We start from the raw sequence: 15,690 nt of genomic DNA on the forward strand, positions 1-15,690 counted from the left end.
CAGGCAATACCATGCCTTGGAGAATATGCATACGAAAGCTTTTTTTTTTCCCAAACAGCTGTTTGCCTTCTTCTGTCTTCACTAAAAGCACAACAGAAATGGTGCAGGCATGAGTGTAAATTGGGACTAATTTAATCATAGAGCATGTCACGTTTGCAGCCCAGTAAGTATTACTGTTCAAATCAGAACAATAACAGAAAGTTTACATTTCGGTCATTATGATGTGAATGGAGACAATGTCAGCCTAATGAAGCCAAGCTCAACTTTCAAAACAAATGCTGTAGAATGGATACATATATATTAATATTTGTCTCTCATAATCCATTATTAAGATAGGTTTTAGAAATGACCAATAGTAGATGTATCAAATACTTTACAAAGCTCAAGACCAGTTTCATTATAGGGATCCGATCAAGAATGTGAGTTTTTGGAAGGAAAATGATTAGCTAGGCTTTTTTCTAAGTCACCAATGGATTTTCCTGTCATGACAACTCTAATGTCTATAGCATACACTGTATTTTAATGTAAAATACAGAACCTGCTATGAAACTATGGTTTTGTTCCTTGGTTATAAAGGAGGAATCTTAGATTCTACAAATTAAGGAGCAGCAGCTCCCTTGCTTTGTCTTTTTAACTGACGTCTGGAACTGTAATAATGAATGGTGAGCTTTTCTTAAAAGAGCTCTGTCCAAGACAATGCTGCACTGGCACTGACACTAAATTACACTTTATAGTTTTTAATAGAATACTAAGGATATGTCAGGGATGGAAACTGGATTCTAAGAAGTTATGTGCTCCAAGCTCATGCATGACGAATGACAGTATCTATGCAAATACAAAATAAGCATAAAATGTACAGCACTAGTCAACCCCTGAGACTACAAATGGCTCAAACAGCTAGCAAAGGACATACCATACATAAGAGACCCAGTGTATGGATTCAATCCAGCTCTACAATTACAAGATCATGAACATTAACTCATGCTCCACTGCTGAAATACAAAAGCAAATATTTTACGTATATACTTCTTTATCTCCATTTGTCTTTACTTAGTGCAAGCTAAAAATCATGAAAAACTACTACTGCCCACCCAACAGGAGATTTACTGCCATTCCTGTCCTTCTTGGCAACACCCAACCCAGTCCAGTCTTGCTTAGCTTATTAGATCCGACAAGAACCACGCTCCAAACCAGTATGGTTACAACTAAAACAGCTGAAGCCACCAGCTGTCTACAATAAGCAGTCAGAGTTCTCAAGACAACATGACTAACTAACTGGGAGTGCTCCTCCTCAAAGTGCTCAGCACTGTATTTATTTCCTTATTACATGAAAGTGGGTGAATCAGGACTAACCTTGCACACTGCACGTTGTAAAAAAAGGGAATAATTTCTGTGCTCTGTTTTAGCTGTCATGGGTTTCAATATGGGGGGGTAATCAATTATTTAGGCTTCATGTGGTCTTGGATGCTGAAGACAGTGATGGGGGAGGGGTCATTAAGCCAGTTGCGAATATGGACCAACACTCCACTAACCCTGAAATAATCTCTCTTGGGGGTTGTAATGCACAGAAATTACAGGCTAACAGAAGAGTGTCATTTTTTTTTCCTTTAAGGAAAATGGGACACTGGCAACTCAGGATTTTGAATGATGTCTCTACACATTGCACCGGTGCTGCTAAGGGAAGGAATTTTCAGGATGTGCTTCCAGGCTCCAAATAACAAATAACACCCAAAGATATGGACAGAAAACTTAAAAGATAAAAATCTACAACACAAAACATCAATGTTAAAGTGCATTTCCTGACGCTTTTGATCTGGACACCAAAGGGACTTAAGGTCACACAGCCAACAGCAATAAACAAAGAAGATATTTGTCTGGTTTTGCACGCAGAAACTAAAATCTCCAAGTTTTCTGCAGAATTTAAGGCTAAATTCTATCATTTTCAGCATCTTAGCTTTTGGTTTGTAGAGATGTAGAAACATTTGAATCTAGCAATTTAGAAAGATCAAGGATATTTTCATTTAAGCATTCTGAAAAAAATGTACACACACAGCATAACAAATTATGTACTGTACAAACATCATTACGTCATCAGAAAACTACAGGAGATGTACTGTATATAGGTTTCATTAATCAATTTGACAACTTCATCTAATGTGGGTGCAAAGTTGACATATTTTATTACCTTAAGGAGCACCCTTCCTTGTATGACCTTAATGAAGAGGTTGCCCTCTTTATAAATTGTGTTTATTAATCTGAACCCAGCCCTTGGATGATATTTGCACCAAATCCAGACACGGAAATTGATAAAACTGATCTGGAAATTTAGCCAAAATGTGTCTTTACAAGCCTTACAGTGTCTTTACTTAAGCCTTACTGCTGCCTCTCAGTTCCTGCTTTGATTCCATTGTAGAGCTTGCACGTTTTCTCCACAATAAGGTGGGTCTTCCTCAAGTACTCTGTTTTTACCAGAATACATGTAGGTTAGGGTTAATGGGCTTCTCCAGCAGTTCATCCTCACAAAAAAGGCATGATCACTCTGGTATTGCCTATTGATGAGTGTAGAAGCTCTGCATCCTAGATACAGGGAATAGGACTACACAGACAAACACAGACAAAGAGATGGTCAATTAACCCATAAGAAAACTAGGAGTTTGAATTTTAAATAAAGAGTGATAATGAGCTGAAGAATATTTGAAAGAACAAGTATAATCGAAGAGGGAGAAAATGAAAGATTATGTCAGTACCACTTAAGAATCTTAAACTGCTTTGGTCAGCAGGAAACTGATAAAGACTGAAGAAACCAGTTATATGCCGTACAGAGAACGATGCATTTTGATCAAGGTGACAAGTTATTTTAAAAGCTGGGATGTCCAAAATCAATCAAAATACTAGAACTTCTCTAATCCAAATCAATAAATCAATATAATCTACAAAGCACTAAGGCACGACTGAAAAGCTATTACACATGAATTTAATGCCTCTTCCACTCAAATTAAAAGATGACCTATTGCTGCAAATATTGGGATTTGAGAACTTTAAATGGCAATGTTTGTATTGTCCTCAAAGGAGAAGAGGATTAGAGTCAGACAGGAAAGAGTGAAAACAACATCAATTTCAGTCTTGAAAGATTGATCCATTCTGGCATGAAATAAATACTTCTCCTCTCTAACTAGGCTGTTACTGAACCTGTGGTCGGTGTCCATTTAAAGACTAAATGTTTCCACATATAAAGAAAATAAATATAAACTGTCAATAAAGATAACATAATGGATGGAAAAGACCATTATCCCAAAATACCTGTCAGACAGTTCAGAGATTTGGTATGCAATTAACCCATATTTGAGCTGCTCCTAACATGTTGCAGTAAAAAAAAAATCTTGAGATTTGTTCTGCTGGTCAGGGAAGAACACCTTTCATGATGACATAAAAATCTATAAAATGTAGGTTGAGCTCACACAGATCAATAAGCCATGATTTAAAAGCTTTTAAACAGAATTCAATGTCACTTGGTTCCACTCTTTGATCAGAAGATCAAAAACCATGACATTTAGGTAAAATTATAACTGGGACACGGTGTGAAATCTATAAACTAAAAAACTAATCCCCTACTATTTTATACTTGTGCAATATCTTTTGCCACTAGTCTAATTAATAATTAGAATAATTAGTCTTAAAACTATAAGGCAATAAAAAAAAAAGGTTTCTCTGCTCAAACGTCTCTCAGAATGGTTCACTGAATTTTATTGGACATCCTTCTATCTTGCTTATACAGTACTTCCGAAACAAATGTATTTTTCTTTTTTTAAATACGGGATCATGAACACCTCTCTCTCCCACCCATTTCTGGAGCTACTTCTATAAGATCCATAACCAGAATACTGAGAGGTGTGGACAGTACATATTTTACTTAGTACAGTACTTCTCTCTGAGAGACGGCTCTCACAGAGTCGCCAGTCTTTTCAGTTTCTCCAATGTGAGCTACACAGCGTGTGAGACATTTGGCATCATGTTGGCATCAGTCTCCAAGTCCAGATTTCCTCCAAGGGAGCAAAATAAAAAAGCCTCTCACTCACAGCACTGAGGGCAGCCACTGCTGGGAGCGCTGTTACGCAGCAAGTCGAAGATATCCCGGCCAGCTCGAACTGGAGAAGAAAGACGGGCCATAATCAAACGCATCTGTGCAGTGCTTGCTCTGGAGGACCCCAGTAAAAGTGAGCTAGTAATGGAACAAGCTGGCAACGTGGTGGCACAGCTGCTTCACGGCTCCAGGGTCCTGCCCTTTGGTGCCTGTCTGCGTGAAGTCTGGATATTCTCCCCGTCTCAGCATCTGTTTTTGCCGTGTGCCCTGGTTTCCTTGCATCGCCCGAAGACAGCCAGTGTAGGTTTGACTGGTTACTCTAAAAACTGTCGATCCCCCCCACTCCCCATTAAACCAACAGAATATGGTGTGCTCAGCAATATCCTGGCTACAAAGGGCATATGTGAACCAGACAAATGACAACTCAAATGTGAACTACATGAAATGTTTTTTACTGTTCTATAAATGACCAATATGAAGTATTTTTCTATTCAAATCATTATAAAAATAATACAGCAGAGAATAAGAATTCATTTTAAATTAACATACAAGAAATTACCGTTGGCAATTACCATTGATAGGTTAGCTTGTGGTAGAAACAGCAGGAATTATAGAGTATAACGGTTGAAAACGGGTATAAGTCTCTCTCGTACGCATCTACAACCAGAGGCAATCTACAGTATCATTAAAAGGTATTAGTGCTGAATACCACATTGCTGAGAACTACTACAAGAACGCTTAAGCAACAAACTTGGGAACTGTCTTGGTGCACAATGCTTTAAATCAAAATTTTACTGCCAATAAAACTGGAATCCTATTATTAACATTTTGCTGTTAAGGACAAAGTTATCTTGCAAAATTGATATCTAGCTCCTGGCACAAAAATATAAATCCATTAGCGTCCTCCAATGGCAAATTACTATGTGACAGTGACAGATTATTTACAGCAGATCTGGCAAAAGACAAAGGACATTCATATTCATGAAAAAATGAAAAACGTTTGAATTAAGAAACTAAGCACACTACCAAAACGTTAGGGGCAATACAATAAAAATGAGCAGCAATATCAATTTAATGCTTAATTTCATATAGGAACATTCACAAGGTTCATCACTTCACACAGATTTTAAAAATCTGGCACCGTGTAAGATTTATGCTTAAGTAACTACAGTATGCCACAGATACTCTCATAGCAAAACTAAAAATTTGAGAGAAATGGGGAAAAGAACAGCTAATAGTATAACCTGCAATGCTTCTTCTCCCCCACCCCAATACTGGCACCTACCTTACCAACCATCTTGCTTTCCTTAAATATTTTCCTTATAAACAGTGCATGTAACTGATATTGATGAAAAACTACAAATTCTAATGACTGTTTTTTCTATAAAATTTTTAAGCGTAAATAATAAAATGGTGTTTACAAATTGAGACAAATAATACTTTTTCATATAATGTGATTGCTGCTCTGAACAAATGCTTCCTTTTAATCACCCCATCCTCTCATATATGGAAATGAATGACCTCAGGAAATTTCCATTTGCTAGGAAGAAAAGAGGAGCCCCTTGCACCATTCAAACAATTTTTCAGAAGCGGTCTGGGAACTCAATGAACAAAAAGCTTGCATATTCAAAAAATACCAAGCAGGATACATTCTGATTTAAGGAAGTGAGGTTCTTATTTAAGGAAATAAACTAATGATTCATTATTTAAAAAGCTACTGCTGGCTGTATCAGGGATCATTATAGAGGGTTGCAATGAGGCAGATATCCGCATATACCCAGGAAAGGAAGTTAGTCCATCATAGGGCACACACAGAACCTGGTGGAATACAGAACATGCAGACTCCAGACAGAAGATACTCCAGTTTGGAATCCTGTAAGGCAGCAATGAAAGCCAGCAAGCCAACACAATTAAAATCCTATTTATCAAATAATAAAAATCACCATTAAAACCTCAGGACAGTACTTGGAAATATGTATTTGCATTATATTACACAGATATAATAGGTATATAAATATGGTACCTCTGCAAGGTACCATACAGTACATTATATTGTATGGAACTTTTAAATTCAAGTCAAATTAAGGTCTCTTCATCTGTCAAAATGCATTAGACACAACAAAAGGAAATTTCACAATGCAATTATCCATTAATGTAATGGTAGCATTAAAAGAAGCAAAATTTCAGTATATCACCATATCAAAGAACTGGACTAGAGGACTCTTGAGGTTTCTGAATCAGTTTGCAATTTTAATTTAACACAGACTTTCTCTTTTGTGTAGAATCATTTTCACAGAAACCATTTCATATATTCCAATCACAATTAATGTGATTCTATTCTATAAAAGTTTATTAATTTCAACAGCAGCACTGAAACTCAACAGACACCAGCATAAATGTCCTAAAAACAGCACAACATGGCATAGGAACAACCCACAGGTTCCACACAGGTCACTTGATAACAAAACAGCAAAACATAAACACCATTTTCTCCGTTACTTGATCTTTTTTTCAATTTCTCTTTTTTTTTGTCGATGTTTTGAAAATGTGTTTTTCTTCAAAGAGAACTTTGAACTTCAGCTGCAAAGGAGTAAACAGATCGATAAAACGAATGATAAGAGGCTTACCTTGAATCAGAAAGGAAGTGCTGTTGTGCCATCAGAGAAAATTGTTCCTTGCTGGGGAGAACATGAGAGAAAGCCCTGGGGAAAAAGTGAAGGAAAGAAACTTTAACAACAAAAGTTTCTTACAGGTTTCAGAAGCAAAGCTGATCACCCTATGATATCATCGTTATCTTTGCAGAGACCTCGTCAAACCTTGTTTGGTTTTTAATGTAAATAAATGCGCTACAATCATTAACGTAATTTTCATCACTAAATGCCATCCTTGGTCAGTTATCATCAAAGCTCAAGTGTTATCTGTAACTGTGCTGTCTGCAGACACCAATTAATGACATTGCTACTGTAGGAGTGCTGGATGACTGTTTAGATTTACGGATGTTACATGGAACCCAATTGAGTTAGAAGCCATAACTTCTAACCCAATTGAGTTAAAAGCCATAACTTCTAACCCAATTGAGTTAAAAGCCATAACTTCCATAACTGTTGCTGCTGTTGCAAACCCCTGTGTGTAAATAAGTTGTATCATTGAGGTGTTACAAGCAGCCTGGTCTGGGTGAAAGGTTTCTTGTCAGTACATAGTACTCCTGGAGTTTAGTGATGGTGGGTGGGTAGATGTCAAATGGTTAGTGACTTCTATCGCTTGCTTACATCACCTTCTCTAATACTAAATATGACAAGTGTGCATTTCCTCCCACACAAGTGCGTAAGAGATAACAGGGCCGGTAAATGTGGAATGCAAGGGGTAATATTTTCTAAAGGTACGCCACAATCTCCTAATATGATGCTGAAATAGATTAACTGGTTAGTGCTGTATAATTAATAATTAAAGGTAAAATATTTACTTGTTTAAAGTATTTTCATTATATAGTATACTAGCTTTTCTTCTGCAAGAGTCAGCATTACACAAAACCTGAAATGGATCAAGCTGCTAAACAAAGCAGCGTTTCAACATTTAAAAAAGCAAATAGAGCTCATTCACTCCAGAAGCAGCTACTTCAAGTCCAGACTATAACGCTAGCAGACTCTGACTGGGACTTTCAAGTAGCAGGGCAAAACTGGCCAGGATCTGTCAGGCATGAGAGGCCTTTGCTCCCTTGTGTTGCTGTGCAAAACCCAATCCTGGAACTGCTGGGCACTAGAAAGCTTGTCAGACAGACTCATCACTCCTTTATTCAGTTCTAGCTCTAAAGCCTGGAACCTGAAGTATGTTAATATTGGAACACAAACCAGAGAACACAGGTGAAAACAGTTCATTTAAAACCACTAACAGAAGGCACTACTTTACACAAAAGCTTGTGGAACTACTGTATGTTGCGAGCATTTATCTCATCTGATATTCAGCCAATTACAGAAAGAAGTCATGGCACGTCCCTTGGATCAATAAGCTTCTGAAAAACAAAAGTAATGGGATGACTAAACCTCTCCGTTTGTTACTATACGTAGGGGTAAAATTATGCAACAGCCTTTATAGTTGGAGATGTCAAAGTAGTCCTAATTTCACTGTTTGGTAAGGCTTTGAGCAATAAGCCTCACTACTAAACTAAGTGAAAACCAAAAAATGCTATGCCAAGTGACTTTGTTTCAATCCTTACTATTTAAATTCCAGTTTAGTGACTCTTTACGGCTTGTAATATGAGGGTTAACTATCCTATTCAGACTACAGACAGTGTGCCAGCTAATCTTCAGTATTAATGAGAAAACACCAAAGGGACTACCTTGAAAAAGCCTGTGATCTCAAGTCCTCTTTTATCCACATACAGTACTTTCCCTAATTTCATCATTATGTCCCAAAAGAAAGCTTAACTAAGCCATCTTGACAGTAAGTCTTTCTAAGCTAAGGTTCACCGAGTAGTTATTTCAGTAGATTTACTGAATGGGTCAAGAGTACTGAAACTGAATTCAGATCTGGAAAGAGTGTTCAACACGGCATCAGCAATGTTAAAGAAGGTACTTAAAATTGATTTACAGTACTTTTATTCAGCTAGTTACACGAGTAACTAAAGATTGCCAAGGGGTTCAGGCCTTTCAGATCATCTGTATGTGCTTTAGATGCAAGAACTGTACCTAACAGATCGCAGGAACTCATTCAGCAATTTCTTGAAATAACCCAGGTAATCGGCTTCAACTTCATGGCAGGACCGCTTGTCCCATGCAAGAGACTTACTAACCTTTGTGTAAAGTGCCATCTGTTCTCAGTTTTAAAAGCAATTCCACATTATTATCTGTTCGTGACGTTTGATTTTTGCTTAACTGACTGACTAAAGAAGTCAAACTGAAAGAAGTTAACTTCCATTTGAACGCTTGAATCAGTTCCTCATGTACAGTAGTTTTCTCTGTTCTGGAATGAAAAGGTTGAGTTATTTTAGCCTGTCAGTATAGGACATTACTTTAATCTTTGGAACGTATCCGGTTGCAACTGTCTGGATGGATACCAGCACAGCAATATTTGTAACGTGGTGACTAGATTTGTACTGTATACAATATGCTTGACAAGTTTTCACTAGTGCATTGTGAGATGTTAATATAAAATCCCTTGATATCAATTCTACACTTCTAATTCATCCAATATCTTACCAATGTTTTACCCTTCAACTCTTCCGCACTTGGTCTAGATGATGTAAATTATATCAACACAGATACAGTACTTAAGCCTTTTTAATACATAGCCTCTTCAAGATCATTACCCATTTACAGCAGTTTCTATCGTTTATGTTTTTTTCTACCCGCATACATTGTACCAATCAGTACTTGTCTATTTCAAACATTATCTGCCAAAAGTTTGTCCAGTCTTAAATTCTATCTAAATCCTTTAGAATTTCCTTTGCTGCTTATACAGTGACTACTAATCATCCTATATTGGTGTCATCTGCAAACTTGAACAGTTTGCTAACTACTTAAGAATGTAGATCATTTATCCTAACACTGATCCCTGTTGTATTCCACTACGCATATCACCCCAGTCAAAGGATTATCCACTATCTATACATTAACTAGTTTTCAATTAAGAAAAGGTAAACAAACTACCTACTTCAAACATTTGAATGTTTTTCAAAATTCAATTATTAAAGTTATTGTTTTAGAAGTACATCTTCAAAATCCTTCAGAAAATCTAAATATACGATAACTCAGTGTGTTATTGTTGCTTGTTCAACAAAGTCAGTTAAGCATGGCATACCTTTTCAAAAACAATGTTAAATATCCCCGCAGATCAGATCTTTTAAGCTAATACACTAATAAGTTTTATGGTTGGACAGGTACAGTACATCCTTAATGTGAAGCTGTTTTGCTTTTGCTAGTTACAAATCACCCAGCCAGTCGGGATCCTTATTCCTTCTTTCTTTGTGTGTCATCTTTAATTTTCAAATTTGCCAAGTTGCAAAACATTGACGACAAATTGGTATGATGCTACCTCAATAACCTCATAATTTGAGACCCATTCCAGAGTATGAAAGTGATGTACTCTTGCTCTGTTTTTGCCATACAGCAATCACTTTCTCATCGAAAATAAGTATGGCCTGTCCAAAATGGCAACGTGCCAGGGCCAGTGGAAAAAAAAACAAGAAGAACTCACATAAGAGTTTTAAAGATGTGACAAAACAGGCTGAATTCCACACTTACTATATAGGAAAGTGAAAACATGTTGCATTATAGACGTGTCCGTCGTGGCAAAAGAGGAATAAATGTATTGTAGGAGAAAGACAAACTACTCCAACAATTTTTATATACAGAAACATGAAAAGCCCCAGCATGCCCTTTACCAGAGATACTAATGCTTGGACTACTATTCTAATATCACATTACACTACGTCATCCTGAAAGGAGGTTCGTTACAATTTGTGCAATGTAAAACAGATAAAATTGGAACTCCCTAGATCACAAGAATGCTGCTAATAAAAAAAAAAACTAAATCATTCATTTTTAATTTCTTATTTTAATATGAACGTGGACAAAACTTCAACTACAGCACATTTAAATACAAATTTGTATAAAAGTTATTTATTTTATATCTCTGTTCCCGATTAAGTTGATAATTATACTATTTTATCCTCTGGTACCCATGTAGCATGTGATGGACATGAGATATGATACAAGATCTGTTTTTAAATCTGTCTGCCCCTAATTTGTTTTAATAACTTCTATAATGGAAATTTTGAACATCATTATGCTAGTTGTAGCATGTGCTAATAAAGCACAGCTGTAGTACTGTATATTGAATGTATTCTCATTCCTTTTAAGTTCAAATCTTTCTCACATTTGAGAGATAATGCAGACGTCTGCTTATTTTTTTGAGTTGCACCAGTAATGTATAATTTCTAGATTTTCCTAAAGAAAAAAATATAAAAATAAAGCACATTAATTCTTCTTAAAAATGTCTGCTCTCCAGTTACAGTGAATACGAAGGCTGCTATTTAACAACACCTACAGAAAAGACTGTATCTAAAAAGAAAAAGAACAGTTTCTAATATGACAGATTCCTCTTGTTTGATCTCCACAACTTGTACGGTTGTGTTCACGTCATGCAATTCTCAGGTCAAGATGATGGAAATTGTATTACAGATATTATAACCCATCAGTGGATATCTACCATCTCTTTTCTTTTTCATAAGCAGGAATAACTATCATTTTTGCTCACAGGTCTAAAATGTTCTGGTGTGAAAATTGTGGGGGGAGGGGGAATCTGCAAAACTACAATCCGTACAGTACTTTGTAGAAAAAAGAAAAGCTCAAGGTTGTGAAAAACACTTTCTGGTGAATTAAGTGCTCCATTAAGCTGAAGAAGGACTATAATACTGGCTACACTTACACAGACCATCAAAAACCCTGCTTTAACCTACTATCTGTAGGTCAAGAGAGACATTATGGGAACAGGTTGCTAGCGTTTGTGAATTACAGTAATATTTCATTTCCAGTAGATACCAGGTACAAAACCATTCTTCAAAATCACATTTTCTTCTGTGAGTCATAGCCTGTTCAATGATTATATACAAATACAGTAGTAAACAACAAAGTAAAAAAAAACACATAAGAATTTCTTGGTCACACGTCCAAAGAGGCTCTCAGTATAAAAAGAATCACAGGTCCTTGGTGTCTTGTGATTGTGATCATGATTATTACAATGGAATCCAAATGGAAATTTAAGGATTTGGCAGGGGAAAAAAATGCCATGGTTCCATGCTACTACTGGAAGATTTGGTCAGTTCCTCATTGAGCCAAGTGGAAAAAAGTTTGTTCTCAGCCTGGATTTGAACAAACTCCATCCTGCTGGTTCACTGCATGCCAGGATTACAGTACCTGGATCAGGGCTCCTAGCAACAGGTAAGGTGAAGTTTCTTAGGACATTCTTGATTTGTTACCAAAAGAGAATTTACTCAGGCACTGCCCAAGTGAATCAATGCAACCATTGGGAACTGTGATCATGTTCTGATTTCTAAAAAAAACAGAGCGGATACAAAAATAAAAAACAGTGAAGATCAGATGGGATGGGCATCACCACTATATAGCACTCTGGCCCATTTTACAGGTATTAGGTGGTGCAAGCGATTGTGCAAATGCAGCGCAGAGGGCAGAGTGGTGGCACTGTGGTTAAGGATCTGCACCTGAGGCTGGAAGATTGCTGGTTCAAATCCCGCAGCCGGCAGAGGAATCCTACTTTGTTGGGCCCCTGACCAAGGCCCTTGATCCCAACTACCCCAGGTGTCATGGCTGACCCTGCACTCTGACCCCAGGCTTCTCTCTCCCTCTCTGTAATCCTCATAGAGAGCAGGCTGGGGTATGCAAAAAGACAAATTCCTAATGCAAGAAATTGTATAGGGCTTAATAAAGTGATCTGGGTCAGATAAAACAATTATTTTTCACAGACCTGAAGAACAAAAATCAAACCCTCAACTCAATGAAAAAAAACAAACAAACAAACAAACAAATACATTGTGGTAATATAACCCTGTTTTTAATTTCACCAATGCTATATACTGCAAAAAGATACTTTTACATGTACTGAGTTGTCCTCAATTAACACTCTACACTTTGCCAAAGAATTAAAGTAATTATCTAAAAGATAGACCAATAAACAGTATTAAAAGCTCCTGTACTGCTCTGAAGACTGAAATTTACATTTAACACAAAAAATATTACTTTCAAGAAACACCTTAAAATTGTATAAATTATGTATTACAGCTAATATGAACATTTAATAATAATAATTTTTGCTTACACTTATATACTGTACCGCTTTTCTGGACACTCCACTCAAGGCGCTTTACAGGTAATGGGGACTCCCCTCCACCACCACCAATGTGCAGCACCCACCTGGATGATATTTAAACTAATGCCCTTGTTAAGAGAAAAGGTCTTGCACAAGCTGTATGAAACCTCCTCCTTGAGAAACATTTAAGGTGAAAACTAAAAGATAATGTGAGGTATTTTTGTCTTAACTGACTTTAGTCCGCATCAGCATAAAATAAGAAATGCATTCTCAGCTTAAATGGGAAATGAGACAATCCTGCTCAGATACAGGCTACAGTAAGTCCAAAATTACAGTAAACATACACAGACTACTTTAAGTCAAGACTTTGACCAACTTCAAATATTTTCAATGACAGTTTAAAATTGAATAAAAGCTTGTAGGTTTTGTTAACCAAAAAGTAACCATCAGGCACTCAACGTGATATTGCGGATGGAAGGTAAAAACAAAGCGGTTAATTTAAGATGCTGTTTTAAATACATTGATTATTCTAAACAATTTCAGTTTCACATAGGCACAATTGAAATGAACCGATTTCTCTGAAATAAGTATGAGACAGAAAAATACATAGGAACCAAAATAGAGGAAGTCTTTAAAATGGTGCCTGGTTGCTAAATCCGGTTTTCTTTTTTTAGGAAGAATCACAGCGGCCCAATGTGTATAGCCTTTGCGAAAAGAGTTTTTAAATTTTTCACTAATGAATTACATTCCACATTTATTGTCCAAAAGTCATCATTACCGTTGTATTATTTATGGAACTAATATTGAGTGACAGCTGTTTAACGCTACCTTCAAGATGTACTGAAGCTCCTGAGCCCCAATAATGAGCAAGGCTCGCTTAATTCCTCTACCTGAATGGAGTTTCAAGCTGTATCATTTCTTCTCTTCCCTGGCGCACTTAATGTCTAACCCACATTTTCAATTTAAACACCATCGCATTCAGGAAGCAATTTAAAGGTTTTTGTTTTGTTTAATACTGTTTGCCCTGGACAGTTTGTAAACTATTATAAAGACATTGTTATAAAACTGAAGAGTTTATAATACAAAGGAAACCACTGCAAAACAATCTACAACCCGTAGTTCCGACGACTGAGAGAACAAGCTTAAAATAGCTCTGCAGTTAATATAGTATTGCAGCAAATTCCTCCTTATGTTTACTGTTACACAACACTGTCACTGGCGCACCAAGAGCACATTTTCTGACCATATAGAGCACTGCGTTGAGAGGTGAAGAACAGCAGCACACTTAACGTCAGGCGCAAAATGTGTACAGCATGACTGCATAATTAAACTCTAACAACAAAAACAACATAGTACAGAGCACTGTATGTGTGTTTATGGAGAGGAAAACCAATGTAGCCCACAAATTACATGCAAATGTGTTATACGTTTATAATTGCACTCATTTCTGGACCTTTCACTTCGTCTCAAAGACCACGCTTGCAGATTCGCTCACACTCTCAGGTATCACTGCAAAGACGTAAATAGATCAAGCTTACGTGGTCAATACCAAAGGTGTCGCTTCCAGAGATCTTACAGTTAGCTCAGCAAAGGGCTTTTACTTGTGGCACCGACTACAGTCAGTGTGTTTTATTTAAAAACCACGTTTAATTTTTTTAACACTTTCCTCGACGTGAAGCCTTTTTGTCCTGTAAAAAAGCTCTAATTGTTGTGCGCCAGCGTCACAACTAGTTTTAATCTAATTGAACTGAAAATACGCCCACCAAATACAGCATACACAAAAACAGTATATAAGGAAGTTGCCATAAACACATTTGTTCCTTTGAATGTCAGCGAAGGCAATTTTGTCACCGGACAGCACAGCAGTTGCATTCTTCATCTAGGTGGGGTGCTATTTTTTTTTTTTGCAATGCAGGCAAAAATATAACGTAGCAAGTCGATGCTGAATATAATAACCTTTTCCATACACAGATGCACCGCCTGTACCTCTGCTTTGTGCATCTTCTCGCCCGGAAACTAACAGTGCATACCTGTTATTTTGATTCCGTTTTCCCGTGGAAATGCTGAGCATCCGCCTCCTCGTGCTTTACCAGGTACTAACCACCATCCTGAACGCAACGAAGAAAACGGTTGGGGGTGAGATAGACGGTGCAGAATGTTTCTCTCCTCTCCTCTCCTCCTGAAGCAATCTGGATCTTTTCCCCTGGAGAACCCATGCTTTTCAGAAAGCCGAAGGCTCCACCTGCTGGCAAAGAACAGGAAGGTGCAACATCCATAGGTGCACAACAGCGTCAGAGAGGTTGAGAAGAATTTTTTTATCGGCTAAAGTTAGAAAATATAAAAGACGTTTTTTTTTTCTTTTTTTAAGGGAGTTCTAACTACAGTTCAACAATCGTGATTTGTTCTTGGTCTTTGTACGAAGACGAAGGTTTCTTATATCCATTGGTTTTGTGTTTGATTAGTTTGGTTGTCTTGTGAGATGAAATTATCAACTATTTTAGTTCTTTTAGATTGGTTATTTGCGATTTAATTACTTGCGAGATGGCTTTAATCGTGAATGGTGCCTTTATACAATGAGAAAAAAAACTGACTGCAATACTAGTGCTTCGGCACAAATCTGAACAAGTAAAATACATACTCTATAATAGAGATTTCTAACATGGATCTTGGTCCCAATTCAGCACCTTTTGTAGGTCACCATTACTTTGTGTCTTAATATATGAAACGATTTCATTGTGATCAAACAGGTGACTTGTCAAAGTAAGTAATTTACAGATCATTTAAGA

The 15,690-nt window shown here is 36.9% G+C and overlaps 1 protein-coding gene across 5 annotated transcripts in view; it reads right to left on the reverse strand.

Annotated features, from left to right (window-relative positions):
• Positions 1-15,126, reverse strand: part of LOC107076750 (microtubule-associated tumor suppressor candidate 2-like) — a 206,970-nt gene extending 191,844 nt beyond the window's left edge. For 3 of the 5 annotated variants that reach the window (XM_069190185.1, XM_069190181.1, XM_069190182.1), the window contains exons 1-2: positions 14,935-15,116; positions 6,709-6,783 (exon numbers count right to left, since the gene is read on the reverse strand). The gene's annotated coding sequence lies outside the window, so the exon portion shown is untranslated. Of the gene's footprint in view, positions 1-6,708; positions 6,784-13,794; positions 13,971-14,934 lie in introns of those variants that run through there. The other 2 variants (XM_069190183.1, XM_069190186.1) reach the window with 2 other exon arrangements.
• Positions 15,127-15,690: the final 564 nt, after the last annotated feature.

This window comes from Lepisosteus oculatus, chromosome 5 (genome assembly GCF_040954835.1).
Source record: "Lepisosteus oculatus isolate fLepOcu1 chromosome 5, fLepOcu1.hap2, whole genome shotgun sequence".
In the NCBI taxonomy this organism is placed as follows: Eukaryota; Metazoa; Chordata; class Actinopteri; order Semionotiformes; family Lepisosteidae; genus Lepisosteus; species Lepisosteus oculatus.